Here is a 14128-nt window from a genome sequence, read left to right on the forward strand (position 1 = left end):
TCCCCACTCCACGTGGAGTTTGGTGTTCAGAAAAACTGAAGTGACGCGGAGCGGAGTTTTTTCTTTCGCTCGAGCTCACCAACATTAAGTTGCTGAGCTCGAGTGAGAGAAATCGCTAAGTTGGCAAGCAAGATTTCTGAACGTGACTGGTGGGCCGCGACCATTCGCGATGAGAAACCTGTCACTCATGTTGAGGAAGCTACCGCTCAAGTAGAAAATCTACTTGAGTGGCAAAAAGAAGTTAGCGTCCTCTGGAACTCAGCTTGATGTTGTTCACACTGAGTTTACAGCATGGGAGCAACTCCTGCACTGAAAGTCAGTGTGAGCAGCGTGCCTTACCCAAACTCCTCCACTCGTGGAACTCCACGTAGCATGGCGGAGTTTTCCCCACTTCCCTAAGTTCCGTGTAGAGGAACTTGCAAACTCTGTCCAGGCCTAATCTAAATGTATTTGGAAAATCTATTTTCTTAAAAACCTCAGAGCATAATATTCAAGCACACTTTGTATTGTGAATTGTATTTGTAGTGATTCTCAGCACTTGTTCCCTTTTATCATGCACCTAGATTACTGGAAATCAAACTAAAAGGCTTTTATGGATCTAAGCAGTCCTGGAACTCACTGGAAGACTTTAGAAGGGTTTTTTGGACCCATAAAACTCCTGCTTCAGGTAGGAACCTTACACTGACCAGGCTGTCTGTGTGTGTGTGGGCGGGTGGAGGCAGAAGGGGAGGGCAGAAAGGTAGAGAGAGAAAGTAAGAATCAAGTTCTCTTTAAATTCACCATGGTTGCTAAGGGTTGGCTGGTGTTCCTGCCCTCATTATAACCTACTGATTATTTAAGGACTAACCATTTCCTAACACTCAGATGTTATCCTTTCTCTTTGTAAAGAAGATGATTTATATGTATTCTCGGGCTGGCTGGCTGGGTGTTATCAGTTCACAATTGACCTTTGCCTGTTCCCTCCTTATAATGCCCGCAGGATAGTTCAATTTATGCCTGCAGATGGAACAGGGATGGAGCAGGTTAGTCCCTTAGAAAATGTAGCCACATCACTGTTTGATCCAGTTAAGCATATTATAATTCTAAGCCAGAGAGTTGCGGCCCTGTGGATGTAAACACCATACAGGAGTATTGAGGTACCTTGGTCAGGCTAAACAAAATGCCTACAGCATCTCTCGGCCTCAAGAACAACCGCAACTAAATCTGATGTATGTATAGGGCAGCAGTCTGTACCTGTACTTGTGCAAAGTTCAAGTTGGAGGTGACCATGGCTGGCAGTGTCATTGTCCCACTGACATACTTTTGCATATTGGGACTCTCTCTCCTTATCCAAATTATTACTCACAAAATATGTTTCTTTCACAGATGTGACTCACTCTGTGCTCCTTTGCAAGCTGCCATCTCTGCTGATCTGATATAAAATCATTCAATATGCATAACTAGATAATTACTATGCCTGGCGTGTGCATTACTCCTGTGAAAGTTTGAAATAAATTATAGTTCTATATGAGTTTGGCAGTAAACCCACTGAACAATGAGTCCCCCATCCTTTGTGGGCTATGCTGGCTTTTTTGTAGCCTCACCACTTATGTCACAACCACACCGTGGATGGTTGGTGTGCTGTAACCTTTGGTGATCGGAGGAGGGCCACTTGATATCCTGATGTTCACTACTCCTCAGTGCAGACTTAGTAAAGCAACAATTCCGGAGAAAGAACTAAAACAGACTGCACCCAGGGCTACAAATATTTCTTACTTCAATTTATTTTGTAATCAGTGATAGCTGAATATTTTTAAATAAAACAATATTAAGGGGAAATGTAAATTCCCTATCCCACACAACAGAGTACAAAACACCCTGAATCTCAACATCCAAGAGGAATGTGAAGCATCATATAGTAATTATGTTTCAATCCTAGTACCTCTATGCCTGAGAAAAACCCAAATGATGACGAAATAGAAATCCCATTATAGCCTACGGTATTTATATTTTGGCGGATAGGATTTCCATCAAATTTGTGACGGGGTAACAATCAGGCCCATAGTCTGATTCTGCTAAATAAGTGAAACTTTGTAGTACATTACAACTCAAAACAAACAAATAAGCCCTGAGAGAATGTTTCCTCTCCATCAAATTTTGTGTGATGGTCAATAAAAAAAATTAAGAATATGCCCATCAATATTTTGCTGTGTTAAAATTTCTAACTTTAGAGAACTCAACCACTAAGAGATCGATGAGAGGCCTAAGTAGTTGGGCTGCAGTAGAATAAATGCTAGTAAATCAATACTGTATGGCATTTGTTAGTTCAGAGTTTAGGAGCTCCACTCTACCTACAGAGCTTGATAATTTTTTTTTTCTTTTCTCTTTGCAAATTCCTGACACTGATACACTGGTTAGCCTTGTCTTTTCCTAGCAGTCACCTCATCTTCTAGCCTGTAACATTCCATATGCGGGCTCCCAAAGAACCCCTGACCTTTCCCACTTTTCTCACTACACATGCATGTCTGGTGATCACCTAGAGCTCTGCTTCCTGAGTGCCCCTGCCATCATGTTATTCTGAATACCTTTTCAGTTTTGGCAGCGTTGGCACTTTTGCTAGCTATCATTATGCACTGACCCTGAGCTTTCTCAATGGTTGGAAATACGTCATCCTAAACAATACCTCTTGTATTATCTTGGCTCACTGTTCAAGTATTGGTGCTTGCCACATAGGCCATTCCATTCCCTGCCTTCAGTGATTCCATACCCCAGTGATATCATATCCAGTCATCTTTCCCTGAATGTTCAGACATTTCACCAGAGATGAGATTTTGTCCCCAATAGCTGTAAAGTATATGCCTGATCTGGGGATACCTGGCTGGTATGACAATTCATATCATATCACTTGTGCTCTTTCATCCTGTCTTCTTCTCTATGAAAGGTTAAAATGCTACATTTGCTGTTATGCTTGCGACATGGTTCACAAGAATCTACATCAGGGCACTCTTTGATCGTGTATCAATGAATCACTAATCCATGCTAATATCCTGTTTAAACATACCCTACATTCTATAACTGCAAAAAAGAATGTGAGAGTTAACAATGTAGTCTTAAAAACAAAATTAGATTTGAAAAAAATGTAGTGATATAAAATATTATCATGTTACAAATTTCCAATTCAGAGGTTTCAGCATACCAACAAAATATATATTCAAACATTGTATTTCATTTTATGAATTGAAAGTAATATCTCCATCTTTCAATATTAAGTCAAGATTTTGTAGTAGAGAATCAGTCTATGAAAAAGCATAAATAATCATTTAGAGGGTCAAATGAAAGGGTAGTCACATAAATTCATCAACACAGTACTAACTAAAGTACAACTAACTAAGCATAATGAGTTATTGAACATTAATAGACAAGATCAGAAACTGCTGCAACACAATCAGTCTAATTTATAACTACATATTGAGCCGAAACAAGCCAAATATATCATATTTTTAACAAATATTAGCACCTTTTTGAGACTAGATCCACATATCTAACAATACATTTGGAGCAAAATGGAATTGACTTTTGAAAAGAATAAAACCCTCAGGAATATTGCAAACTGTGAAGTGTGGTTTGAATGTTAACTCTGAATTTCAGGTCTTACTACGAGAGCTAAGGAATAACATTAATATAGCTTCAAACTCATAATGACAATCGGAGATATAGACATGGTAAAGATTAAGGGCCTGATTACAACTTTAGAGGACGGTGTTAATCCGTCCCAAATGTGACGGATATACCACCTACCGTATTACGAGTTCCATAGGATATAATGGACTCGTAATACGGTAGGTGGTATATCCGTCACATTTGGGACGGATTAACACCATCCTCCAAAGTTGTAATCAGGCCCAAAGTGTCAAATTTTGACTCTGTTTTGGAGTTTGACCAATCTTACTTATGAAGAACTTAAAAGCATAGGACTATTAATCTGGAGTTAATCAAGCTCCCTGATTCTGAATTAATTTGATTATATTTCATTTAACCAGGGACCAGTAGCACAGCTGTTCTATATATGAACCAGAACTTACTAACTTACTATTCTATTTTGAATTTGATTTGGAAAAGTATAGACACATCCAATATTGTGAATTTAGCTATAAAAAGATCATATAAACATGTTTATCAATTTACTAAAACATGTGTACTAAACCAATTGATTATAACATTAATATGCTGTTATGATAAAGTCCAGCTTTAGGAAGAAATTGGGCTCATCAAAAATATGTCTATAGAAGAACTGCTTTTTACTGGTTACGCTTTATTCAGCTGGCAAGATAAATGACTTCATCCAAATGCATAAAATGTGTATACTACTAATAACAGAATTCAGTTACCTCAAAGTGATGACTAGTGTTAGGCTTCTGCCTACCGTAAATGAAACATACACTTTAATGTATGAAGGCAATATTGTAATGTGCATTATTTATACTTATTAAATCCAATTTGGCCTAAATGGAAATGAGTCTAGATCATGGTCTTATTCATTGCATCTTACTCAGTGAATAGCACAACATTGATTTAAAATGTAATCATTCAATTTAAATATAATAATAATTTATATAATATGCACTATTGAACAGTAGTCATTACAAAATGGGCTATTAGAGTAGTTTTGCGCTAACATGTTCCAAACTATTCAATTAGAAATGTATGACACTAGGCTGTATTGTGTCAACTATGATGGACCAGAGTCTCTTAATATATAGCTCTATAAAGATATTCAAATAATTCAATTGAGATATCTTTTCAACATATGTACAAGATAAAAATTAATATAGTTAGTACAGGACAATTAGAATATGTGTCACTTTGTACAAGTAACATAATTTGCAATGTTTAAATCATAGGAAAATAAACATAGGGTGTTATTACGACCCCGGCGGTCAGTGGTAACATGGCAGTAAGTACTGCCAACAGGCTGGCAGTACTTACTCCCATATTATGACATTAGCCAACCTGCCAATGTACCACATCGACCGCCACGGCGGTAACAGCCGCCAGGCTGGAGATATCCATCTCCAGCCTGGCGGTCGTCACTGTTCCACCTGCAGGAATATGTCCCCGCCTACCGCCATGGTTTTCATGGCTTCTTACCGCCACCACTCCAAAGCCCCCGCTACATTCACGCCCCCCTTGACACACACACACACACACACATACTCAAACCCTTTTCCTACAAACATCCATGCATGCATAAATCCACTCACACACACCTGCACACACTTTCAAACATACATGCATTCACAAAACACAACATACACGCACTCACACCTTCATACATGCACATTCACATTCAACATGCAATACACACCCGCATACACGCACACACGCACACACGCACACACAAACATTCACACACACCCCCACACACACACACACACAACACCCCCCACCCTCCTCTCCAGTCGGAACACCAACTTACCTGTGTTTAGGGGGTCCTCTGGCAGAAGACGGGGCGGGGCGCTGCTGCCACCATCAGCCTCCGCCAGCAGAACACCGCCAGGCCATATTATGGGTAATAATAAGGCTGGCGGCGGTCTACTGGTGTGGCACTGCTGGTTGCAGCAGTACCACCTTACCGCCATCCACCGGCATGGCCACAGCCGGATATCTGCCATCCTTCTGGTGTAAATCCAGCTGTGGTCATAATACGGCAGATGGCTGGTAGCCGCGGTGACAGTCTTTTGGCGTCCATTACCGCCGCGGTAGGTAGTTTTTAATGCCAGTATCATAGTGAGGGCCATAGTCTTTAAGCAAAATAGTCTAAAACAAGCTATGCATACAGGCACTTAGCCACCCAATTCACACAACATTAAAAACTACAGATCTGGTAACTAAGCAACTAAACCATATAGGAGAAACCATAGAAGATACCTAAAACACCATAGACGTGAGGTGGAGTGCACTAGTGGCCATTTTGTGAGCTGAGTTGCTATTTAGCAAACCAACATAGCTCAATCCAGTATTAATATGCACATATGTTACCATCCTGAAATTTCTGGTACTCGTACATACAGGCTATGATTGTTGGAGACTCATTTCTATTAAGAAGATCAAAAGACTGTAATCTACACCACTGAATTTTTTTTGTTTATTTTTAACTCAAACATAAATAGCCTTGGGTACAAGTCATCTTCCTCTGTTTTAAATATGAGGAATTATGTCATTGTTCTTAACAACATTCGGTGTGTTCCTAGAATTGAAAAATTATATGCTCAGAAAAAAGTTTCAGGTATGTTAACAACTTTCTTTAGATGCACAGTTTGATAACTTAGTACATTTGTTAACAATTTGGGATGTTAAGAGAACATGCTTAGGAAATGTATATGCCATTTATGCTAGCAATAGTGCTGTGTGTTTTATTATGTTATCTTTTGCACCATTCCTTTCCCTTACTTCCTTGTGTTGACATGCGCGTGCTTCCCCAATCTGTGCTTGCCCAGCACGTTTTCCCCCTCACATACTCCCCCAGAATGCTGTGGTAGTAAGGTTCTAAGCATGTTATTGTCAATTAATGCTTGTCGCTCTTTCGGTTAAGAATACATTAATTATTTTCTGCTAATTGTACAATGTCATTACTCCTAAAATATTATACAAATGATAGAGATGGGTTTCTTCAAGCTTAACCTCTTTGGAAAGTCATCAAACAAAATCCCTGAATGGTCATTTTGACCATTGATTGTCAACTTGAAGTGTAGGAAAAGAGCTAGCATCAGAAGTACATTGCAAGCACAGTGAAACCAATATGGCCCATCAAAATGACAGCAAGGATGGTGTTCTATTATCAGATTCAGTTCAGGGTTCAAGTTAAAACAGTCAGCAAAACTGATAGAAAAGTATGGTGAGAACACATATATTTTAATGTTAATGCAGTCTGAAATTGTATATTATCAGAAAGATTATGCAAAACACAGTAACACACAGCAAGCAAAATATGACCAACCAGGTTCCATAAGGAAACTCCCCTATTCTGAATAGAGTATTGAATGTGGTAAGGGGAAATTCTATGAGGAAGGTGTCAGCGTCAGAAGAACTGAATTTCGGTATCCATGGAAAGAGTATTCAAGCATGATGCTTAAAAAGTGGTCTTCTCTCTGCAAAGTCATAATAGGGACTGTTCTTCTATTCTAAAGAGTGCACAATCAAAGGTGATTGCAGAATGCTTCTTCTTATCTTCCACCAAACAAAACCAGTCAAAAGACAGTGTTCTTGAGAAGATGATAGAGTCTCTATTTTCCAGGCTTCTTTCAAAGAAGCAATCATCTGGACGACCTTGGATGTAACATCAGCCTGGTCTGTCTCATACAGGTTGGTGTCTCCCACCATCAGTCTTTATATCGAAGGCCACAATTATTTTAAAAGATCAGTAGTTTGCTAAACTAATACAATGACCAGTGAACCTATTATGAGCTAACAAGAATATTGATAAGGCACTCGCAAAGAAGAGAAAAATAAGACACTTGCAAACCACTGTGTAAAACATAATGCGTGCTTTCAGGCCTGGTTAAGCCAATACTAGATTTGCACAGATACTGAATGAATACAGTTAGCATATGTGATTATATCAAATGTAAACTAAGAAAAACATGTATCTTCCTTCATGGTGAGTACATTAATTATTATTCAGCTAAATATATGAGTTAAATTGAATATACAGACACTTAGTATAGTTGGTTAATTAAATGAAAAGGGATTAATACAGTTGAACAAATAAAGTATATATGTTAAATATAAAGGAGTTGGACATCATATTATGCTGCTCCAATCCCCCTCTGATGTCTACAATAGCCATCACACAAGTCAAAATAACCTTCTGAGACTAATATGCAATCTTGTTGTCTTCAACATCTTAACCCCTTGACTTTTCCAGCTCCTTCACTTCTTCATAGGCCTTACACTGTTACTCTTCTAAGTGCACTTTACCTCTTTTCTTTGTAACTACCTTTCATAAAATCACCATCTTCTTTGATCTCATATCATTAAATCCCTTAAACATAGAAAATTACTGAATCAAGCAAATGTCAATGATCAAAATAGACCTCAATATAGCACCTAAAAGTCCGCTACCAAGATTACTAAGCCAACTACCTACAGCAGCAAATCCCTTTCCAACTACTTCCCAAGATCCAGTTGTTTCTAAATCCTTGGGTTTCAATGCTGATATTCTTCACACATCCTTTTATCTCTTTGCTCCTACAAGCTATAAAGGTACAGCATGGTTGAACCCTCAGCATCTTACAGGATCTGCCCTCATTTTCCAGCAAAATGTCTAGCGCAAAATGATTCTAATTGCTGCTAGCTCTTTATCTTTATCTTGTACTGACAACAAGCTGGTCCACTATTGTGGAACGCTTTCTAATCTTCAGATCTTTGAGAACAACACCTACTGAAGTCAATATAAATCCAACATGTCATCTACTCTCTGTGAGACTACTACAATTAGATGTACGTCTACTAGATGAATCCTTTCCAGGCATATCCAAATTCTTTGCATGAAGAATCTTTGGAATCATTAGGCCAAGGTAATAAGTACCAGACAAATTTATAGGCAACTTAAAATAAGCAAACTCTCCACACACAAAATAATCACCAGGAATCACTTGATCTCCCCCTATAACAGTTTGAGCAGGGCCACCTATAGGTTCAAATTTATGTTCACATGTGCTCACCCCCAGAGCTCAGTAGCTAATTTATAAATCCACAACTTCCCTTTATGTTGCCAGTCCAAACTCAGTTTAGGATAAATGTCATTTGCCTTAAAACCACCTTCCTCCTTTTTGCTCACATGCTTCAAAGCAGCTTCCCTTCCCTTAGATCAAAGGTACATTTTAACCCTTATGACTTTTAAATCATGGATAAACTGTTTCTCGCCATGAGTCGTGGCACATGTCAAGTTCAGTCTATGGGCACCATCTGTTTAATATTTTGAGGGGGTCGAAGGAAATACCAAGCAGTATCTGTCTTATCTGCCTCAGGATCTAGGGTCAGGTGCAAATCAAGAGGAACTTGAGAAAGTATAGAATCATAAATTAATTAGCATTACTCAAAGTGTACCTGTCTATATAAACTACTAAGCAAAATACTACATGTAATACCATAAGAAAGAGGAATATGATGGTTTCTGAGTACCTCAGATACTTTTGCAGGCAAGTGAGCACACAACTTATCAGTCCTTTGCATGCATTGTGCATGGGTACTCATATAGCGGTCTAGAACAGATGTTTGTAGAAAAGTCTCCCTCTAAAGCACTTTTGTGTAAAACTCTAATATCAAACCTCTACTCATCTTTAACAGGAAGTGCATTCATATTAGGCTTAGTTGTGGATCTAACAGTAAAATTAATAGAAACATATGGTAAGAATAAACATATTTAAATATTCAGGCAGTCTGAATTTGTATATGATCAGGAAACATATGCAAAACAGAATAACATACAGCAAGCAAAATATGACTCAAGCAGGTTCCATAAAAAGAATGCCCCTATTCTCAATAAAGTATCAAACATGGCAAGAGGGAATTCTGGGAGGAAGGTGTCAGCATCAAATGAACCAGATGAAAGTTTCAATAGAAACAGTCTGAGTATTCCGGCATGAAACTTATCACTCTGGGCAGGAAAATCAGAAGAGTGAGAAGAGGTCTTCTCTCAGCAAAGTCAGGATGGGGTCTGATCTGCTCTTCTAAAGGGCACACAATTGAAGCATGAATGAATATTCTAGACATCTTCTCCTTATCTTCCACAAAACAAACCAATCAAAAGACAGTGTTCTAGAGTAGCAGGTAGTCTCCCCATTTTCACACCTTCCAAAGAAGAAGCAAAAATCTAGCCAATCGCGGATGTAACGTTAGTCTGGTCTGCCTTTTACAGGATTGTGTCCCCACTGTCTCAGTCGCCATATCTATTTATTTGAAAAGATCAGTAGTCTGCTTATCTAATGCAATAAATAATTATGCAATTCAAAGCTAGCAAGGGCATTTATAAGGTACCTGCAAAGAAGAGAAAAGCAAGACACTTGCAAAACACTTTATAAAGCATAAAGGGTGCTCTGGGACCTAGTTACAGATTAAGATAACATTCAATTTAAACAATTAGCATAAGCAATTATATCAAATGCAAATTATGAAAGGCATATGTTGTCTTTCATGTGAGTCCATTTATTATAATTCAGCTAACTATATGAGTGGCTCGCATTAAATTGAATATGCAGACAATTACTATAATTGATTAATACAATGTACACAGATTAATACATTCAAACACACATTAAACCTATATGTTGCATATGAAAGGGCTTGACATTAATTGATTTTGAGCCACATATTTTAACATTATTTTCCATGGTAATATAGGGTTGTCTTTGTCGACTCTTAGAGGCAAAAGTTCCATGTGCATCAACTACTGAAAACACTCACTGGAAAGTAATAGGTACAAAGAGGGCAAATCACAAAAGTAGTGCTGCATGTTCTGAATAAATAAGTGAGAAGAACCTCTTTCTTTTTTAATGTGAAGAGCACTCACAATTCTAAACATCGTAATCATATCTACATTCCTGTGCTTTCAATTGCCTAGAGTATGTGTCATAACACTGGAAAGAAGATGCATTCTTTGGGTACCAGTTCCTGAATGGTGTGGATCCCATGCTGATAAAGAGGTGCAACAAAACCCCCGACAAGTTCCCAGTGACAGATGGCATGGTGGCAGATTTCCTGGGGGCGAAGACCAATCTTACAACAGAGCTGCAGGTATGTATATTTGATCTTGGTTCCAAAAGCCTGCAAGGTGGTGTAAGTCTAAAACAGGTGCTGTTGGAAGCTCCATGGGGTCTTTAGTATTTCTACAATTTAGTATTTCTAGGTGTGACTTGACTGCACAGCTGCCTGGAAGAGTTATTGTTACCGGTTCCTAAATATATACAGAAAGTGGACCAGTATTGCCCTCTCACACGCTACTGGCAATTTGGTGCATCATTCCAGCTTCTATTGAGTTCTTGCATTGTGGCACATGAGGTACTGTTGCATCTCCAAAGTACATTGAATCATAGCACATTCAATTATTTCTCTCATAAATGCAGTGTATGTGGGAAGCAATTGTTTTTTCATTTGTTTTCACTGCAGCAGGCAGCACCAGCACAGCACATACGGCAGGAGTGCAGGTTTTCTTCGTACATCTGCACACACACAGCACAATTACAGCACAGGTAATAGCAGTGAGAAGTTATATACACACTCACACAACAGGAGTGGAGACACAAACAGCAAAATATGCTTTTGCTTGGGACACTGAAAATCCAGTCTCGGGACACCCAGCAAGTCAAACAATGGGACCTATTGGTTTGTCATAGGTGGGAAAATATTTCTAGGTACTAACTTTTAGAACATAAAGAAAAATGTCTTGATCTTCAGTTCTCGTACTTCACATGTTCTTAAAAGGAGTGTTTTTCCACGGACAACAGGCTACAGAGTTTATTTATGTGGGTAAAAATATATTTCCATCTGCTCAATCTGGTTCTTCTTTTGCACATTTCCTTGAGCTTCTATCCAGCTTCACTGCCCATCAGAGTTTCTTTCTGGAGCGAGAAATTCAAGAGGTAGCAGAGATACTCCATGTTTAGGCATACAGTAGCCCTGTGCGTGTCTCATAAGCTCATCCAGCTACAGTTGTGCAAGGCTCTGTATTCTGTGACTATCCCTGAGGTATAAAGACAAAGTACCCAAGTTTTGTGTCACTACCAATTCTGTGCATTCATTTTCGCATTGAGACACAGAGGTGAATCCACTGCCAAGCCACCGAGCAATGGAGCAATAAGGATGATAGGCACTAGAGACATGCAGGCACCTCTTACCATCCTTACCCTTAAAATGGGTGCTGCTTCCATTTGCGAGTCTATTAACCCACCCCAATCCAAGTGCTAGCATACTGTGTGCCACAGTGCCAAGCCTTGCGCCATCATGGTACTGGAGATTACACTCTGGAGCCCGGTGCCTGCCTATTGAATCGTGAAATGGTCCATATCTTGAGGTGACTGTCTCGTTGTACCGATATTCTGAATAAATAACTCCTAGAGGTGTTTGTCTCTGACAATCCTCTGAATGAATCAGCACTTGGGCTACCAGCTCATTATCTTAATCTAACGAACCATACCGCCACAGAAATAGCACATTTGTTGGGCCCTCATTCTGACCCTGGCGGTCGGCGGAGAGACGGCGGTCGGACCGCGAACAGACCGGCGGTATTAAAAATGGCATTCTGACCGCGGCGGTCCCTGCCGCGACCGACCGCTACTTCTCCACTCCGACCGCCACGGCGGTCATGACCGCGGGGCTGGAGATTGCGCACTCCGGCCCGGCGGTCGTCCCAAGACCGCCAAGGGTATTATGACCCTGCCTACCGCCGCGGTTTCTTGCGGGCGGGAACCGCCGTGCGAACCATGGCGGTAAGCACTATCGGGGCCAGGGAATTCCTTCCCTGGCACTGATAGGGGTCTCCCCCACCCCCCACTACCCACCCGAGTCCTCCCCCCACACCCTCCACCCCCCTGCCACCCCCCAGAGGTGGTACGAACCCCCTCCCCACCCCCACCCCGACATGCACATACATGTACCCCGACAGGCACACACCCCCAACATGCACATATACACACCCCCTACACACACATACACAACGGGGACACATACCCGCACACATACATGCCGACATGCGCACCTGCCGAACAGCACACATTACCCATAGACACAGCAGCACCCCCCGCCCGCATACACGCACTCACACACCCCCTCTACACACTCACACGCACACCCCCATGCACGCCCACATCACACAACACCCCCCCACCCCCTCCCCTCACGGACGATCAACTTACCTTGTGCGTTGGTCCTCCGGGAGGCGACGGGAGCCATAGGGACGTGACCGCCAACAGAAGACCGCCAACAGAAGACCGCCACACGGAAATGTGGGTCGTAATTCTGTGGGCGGTGTTCTGCTGGCGTGGCGGTGGAGGTTGACCAGTCTCCACTTTCCCGCCGACCGCCAGTGTGGCTGCTGGCGGTTTTCCGGCGGAACGCTCCCAGCGGTCAGAATGCGCACAGCGGCACACCGCCGCGGTCGGCGGTCTTCACCGCGGCGGTAACTCAGCGGTCTTGCGAAAAGACCGCCAAGGTCAGAATGAGGGCCTTGGTCTAAGTGTCAGTTCCAGCTATACAGCTGTAGAAAAGATAGGCTTTGCATCATGAAAGCATTCATCCCAAGCTGTGACCGGCTGCATCAATCACCCAAGCAATCCATTCCATTACGTTATCTACTTGTCTCTGTGCCAATCTTGTGCACTCAGTCTCATATAAATGTGTAGTTAGTAAGACTACAGCAAATTGCACATTTCCAAACCTGTGGTTTCAAATCTTGCTTTCTAATTCTGACTTGGTATGGGAGTGTCATTCTCAAAGAATGAATCAGTCAGTGGTTCATTCAGCCTTAATAGAACACCAAAACCTAGTTGTCTCCAGGACACAAACATACTTTCTCCAAAATTGCCCCATTTCATCAATGGCAGTCTTAAAGATGAGCATTCACATTTTAAAATATTCCTGCCTTCCAGTAAACCAGGGCAAACCTTATTTCCATAATCTTCTCTCCTGACTCAGCTGTCTGCAAACCAGAAGTGAAACGTTTCTCTCACAGCTTCCTCCAGCCTGGAAAAGCTGTGGATGGGTAACAGATTTGACTCTTTCCTCAATACAATATTCTTCTTGAGCTTTATCTCCCTCCCTCTAGTTTGAAAAGCATGTCCCTCGAGGACTGTTCCTTATCAAAGAGAAAGGAGAGACCTCTTGCCACTGCCTTCTGTCTCGGGAACTTCCTGAAAGGGGAAGTAGGGCACTCTTCACAGAGAGCATCCTGCCTTCTCTTTTGGCTATTTGTATTCAAAAGGAACTACGCCCCATTCTGTGACTGTCCCCGAGAGGGTCCTTCCCCTTTGTGAATGTTGACAAAAAACATTTTTAGGAGCATACCTTTAAAAGAGGTTTGTGTACATTTTTATTTTACTTAAAACACATTACATTTTCCATTAATAAAAATAGGCTACATTAAAAAAAAATGTTT

General features: G+C 40.9%; 1 pseudogene; it reads left to right on the forward strand.

The window, feature by feature from the left end:
- Nucleotides 1-14128, forward strand: part of LOC138267086 (polyunsaturated fatty acid lipoxygenase ALOX15B-like) — a 235399-nt pseudogene that overhangs the window by 55534 nt on the left and 165737 nt on the right.

The sequence above is a fragment of the Pleurodeles waltl genome, chromosome 12, assembly GCF_031143425.1.
Source record: "Pleurodeles waltl isolate 20211129_DDA chromosome 12, aPleWal1.hap1.20221129, whole genome shotgun sequence".
NCBI classification, from domain to species: Eukaryota; Metazoa; Chordata; class Amphibia; order Caudata; family Salamandridae; genus Pleurodeles; species Pleurodeles waltl.